The 4,192-nt window shown below is 37.6% G+C and overlaps 1 pseudogene; it reads left to right on the forward strand.

The window, feature by feature from the left end:
• Positions 1–3,807, forward strand: part of LOC107182862 — a 31,376-nt pseudogene extending 27,569 nt beyond the window's left edge.
• Positions 3,808–4,192: the final 385 nt, after the last annotated feature.

Genomic DNA, 4,192 nt, shown 5'->3' on the forward strand with positions numbered 1-4,192 from the left:
GATAAGAAAAAGCTAAAGGAGTTCATCACCACCAAACCAGTATTATATGAAATGCTAAAAAGTATTCTTTTAGAAGAGGAAGAAGAAGAAAAAAGGTAAAGATAAAAATTATGAACAACAATTACATAACTATCAACTAGTGAATCTAAAAATCAAGTGAAAAATTCTCAAGAGAACAGAGTAAATTGGTGAATATAATAGAATCAGGGGCATAGAAAGGGAGTGGACTGACAATTCCCAGGGGGAAAGAGGTGTGGGGGGTACAAGAAGAGACTGGACAAAAATCGTACACCTATGGATGAGGACAGTGGGGGGAGGGGGAAGGTAAGGGCTGTGGGTGGAGTGGGAACCGGGTGGAGGGGAGCTATGGGGGGAAAAAAGAGCAACAACTGTAATAATCTGAACAATAAAGATTTAATTTTAAAAAAAGAAGAAATGTGAATTGAGAGACACTTACATCTCTGAGATTCTGCACTCTGTTCCATTCTTCCATGTCTCTAGATCCACTCCATTCATCAGTTTATTTTGTTACTTGGATTCCACATGTGAGTGCGATCCTGTGATACTTGTCTGTCTCTGCTGGCTTATTTTGCTTAGGATAATGCTCTCCAGCTCCCTCCATGCTATCTCACAGGGTAAGAGATTCTTTTTTACTGCCGCATAGTCTTCCACGGTATGAAAATACCACAGCCTTTTTTTTTATCCATTCATCTACTGATGGGCACTTTGACTGTTTCCAGGTCTTAGCTATTGTAAATTGTGCTGCTATGAACATAGGGGTGCATATGTCCTTTCTGATTGGTGTTTTAGGATATATTCCTAGAAGTGGGCTCACTGGGTCAAATGGGAGTTCCATTTTTAATTTTTTAAGAGAACTCCATACTGTTTTTCATAGTGGCTGCACCAGTCTGCATTACCACCAGCAATGTAGGAGGGTTCGCTTTTCATCACATCCTCACCTGCACTTGTCTTTTGTTGATTTGTTGATGGTAGCCATTCTGACAGGTGTGAGGTGATACCTCATTTTTGTTTTAATTTGCACCTCTCTGATGATCAGTGGCTTTGAGCATTTTTTCATATGTCTCTTGACCATCTGTATGTCCTCTTTGGAGAAGTGTCTATTTAGGTCCTTTGCCCATTTTTTAAATTGGATTGTTTGTCTTCCTTTTGTTAATTGTATGAGTTCCTTATATATTTTGGATATTAAACCTTTATCAGATGCATCATTGCCAAATATGTTCTCCCATACAGTTTAAAAAATTAATTATAATGTACAATAGAGTAGCTGTTAATAGAACTATGTTCAAAATAGCAGACATTTCTGCTTCTAATCTTTGCACAATTGTTAGCATATTTATAATCTTTATAAACTTCCTTAACCTCAAAGTCTCAGTATTTTTATCTGCAAAAAGGAGATAAAATTCTTGACATATACCTGATGCTTAAAGAAAAGAATAGCTTGCCAAAATATATTTAAAATATTACATTTTTCTATCTCATTCATTTTCTATTGAAATGAATGAGATGAATAAATCTCAATATTTTTACCTTAATTTCAAAATTAATTTATAAATAACATTAAAGCATAAAGTTTAATGTGGAGGAACTTTAAATCATATGGAATTATTAGAAGGGAGCAATCATGCTACCTCATGGCAAAAATAGAAGTACATAGAAAGAACAATAACTCTTAGAAAGGAAAGAAACATTGTTGGCACTATTTCCTCATGTGTAAAAATAACTATTTTGCTTTCTGTAGGTAATGAGCAAATTGAAGGCACTCTCTACATTTTGCCAAACCAAGGAGGCCCATCTCCCTTAATGTTTGCCATTCTGTTACTTTAGATCTTAGCTTGCCTTTGATTTGATGCTATGTTGTTAGGTTTTTAGGCAACATTCCAGTTGCAATTTAGGTGTCTGCATTCTTAGGACTTTTCATGTGACTATTAAACCTCTGTAAACACTCTTGCCTTCTTCTGGTATATAACCCAGAGTCAGAGTGAACATCTCAAGATAGAGTGCCCTGGAGAAGAGTAACATGATCTTTGACCTGCTTGTGACATACTGTATAAAGATTTTGGGAAATGCTGTCTAGGGTAATCCATCATGAAGCCATTTGGTATAACCTTGATGACCCTGTTCTTTTAGCACAAATATAACCCTGGTGCACCTACTGTTTTGAAAATTTATATTTATTATATAAAGTCATACACCCTATAAAGCAATAAAAATATAACAGGTAAGTTTGTCAGGTAGATTAAAGAGTAGATGTGTGAAAAAGTTGCCTTGTGTTAATGTTGCTCAGTAGCTGTTGAAATTTAAAGACCATGGGAACAACTTTTCCAAGCCAATCAGCCAGGCTTGCAAGCTACAACAAATGCTGTATTTCTCTTGGTTGTCAATACAAGTGTGACACTCATACACATCTCTGATTATACTTTGTAGTTCCACAGTGTTCATGATAGTTTTTCATTTTGATTTGAAAGATATTTGAAACAAATTTTTTAAAAAAATCTAGATTCAAGTAAGTAAAAGCAAGGAACAAAAACTTAGCCAAGGAGTAGAAACCTTTGCCATGTGATAAGCGAACAGTGAGTAATGGTAACTATAAATAAGATCCTTGGGGAAAGATGAGAGATTTCTGCAACCTGAAGAGAAACCAGAGTATTTGATTTCTACTACATTAGTTCACCCACCTTCAGATCTCATCTCATTGACTGAAGTTGTCTCTCATTGGTTTGTTGGAGTCCAGCTTAACTCTCCTCCATTTAATTCCCCAACCTGCAGCATAATCCATCTTTCTAAAGGGCTAATCTTTTCTGTCTGACTTATTTCACTTAGCATAATGCTTTCAAGGTCCATCCATGTTGTTGCAAATGATGCTATTTCATCCTTTCTTATGGCTGAGTAGTATTCCATTGTAAAAGCTAAGAACCGTATGATTTAACTCATATGTGGGATATAAAACTGCAACTTATGAACACAAACAGCAGTGTGGTGGTTTCCAGAGGGAAGAGGGTGGGGCGAAAAGGCTCCTAATATGAGGTGACAGGAGAAGACTTGACTTTGGGTGGTGGGCACATGGTGCTATATGCAGATTTTGTAACTTAGAAATCCACACATGAAACCTATATGTTCATGTTCACCAATGTCACCCCCAATAAAACAATAAAAAAATAAAAAAGGGCTCATCTGACCCAGTTAAAATAAAAGCAAAATACTTTTAGGCCATGCTGGGGCACAGGTGGGTCTAACAGCATGGGCTGGGCTCCAGTTAAAGAGGATTGTGGAAGGAAGGGGACAACCTAGTCGTGGACTCTGAGGAGATACATGTACCTGGAGGCCACAGTTCCATGTCCCCAAACCTTCCCTATTCTCCCAAAACCAAGCCAGAGCAAAGGCTTTGAAGGCAAAGAAAACAGTGCTGAAAGGTGTCCACAGCCACACACAAAAAATGATCCTCACCTTACCCATCTTCCGATGGCAGAAGACACTGCAGCTCCCAAGGCAGCCTGAATATCCTGGGAAGAGCGCCTTCAGAAGAAACAAGCTTGGCCACAACTTCATCAAGTTCCCCCGACTACCAAGGCAGCCATGAAGAAGATAGAAGACAACAATACACTTGTATTCATTGTGGATGTCAGGGCCAATAAGCACCAGATCAAACAGGCTATAAAAAAGCTCTATGACATTGACATGGCCAATGTCAACACCCTGATCAGACCTGATGGAGAGAAGAAAGTCTATGTTCAACTGGCTCCTGACTATGATGAGTTGGATGTTGCCAACAAAATTGAGATAATTTAAACTGAGTCCAGCTGGCTAATTCTAATAGAAATTTTTACACTGCAAAATAATAGAAATTAATAATAATAATAATAAAATATTGAAGCAAAATAAAGTCAACCAAAACTTAAACAAAAAATATCTTCAGTACTTAATCACTAGCTCATCAACTGGTCTCAACTCATGGCATGATCTTACCACTACAGGCTCAGTTTTCACTATGGCCACTTCATGCTGCAGCCATATTAAACTTTCAATGTTTCAAAAGTGCCATGTTTGCTCTTTCACTTCCAAGCTTTGCCTTTTCTCAGCCTGGACATTTTCCCCACTTTCTCATTCTTCAGATCTCAGCCTCACATTTTGCTTTACCAAAAGGTACCAACCACTCACCTGTATGTACTTCCAT

The sequence above is a fragment of the Myotis davidii genome, unplaced genomic scaffold, assembly GCF_000327345.1.
Source record: "Myotis davidii unplaced genomic scaffold, ASM32734v1 scaffold958, whole genome shotgun sequence".
Lineage (NCBI taxonomy): Eukaryota > Metazoa > Chordata > Mammalia > Chiroptera > Vespertilionidae > Myotis > Myotis davidii.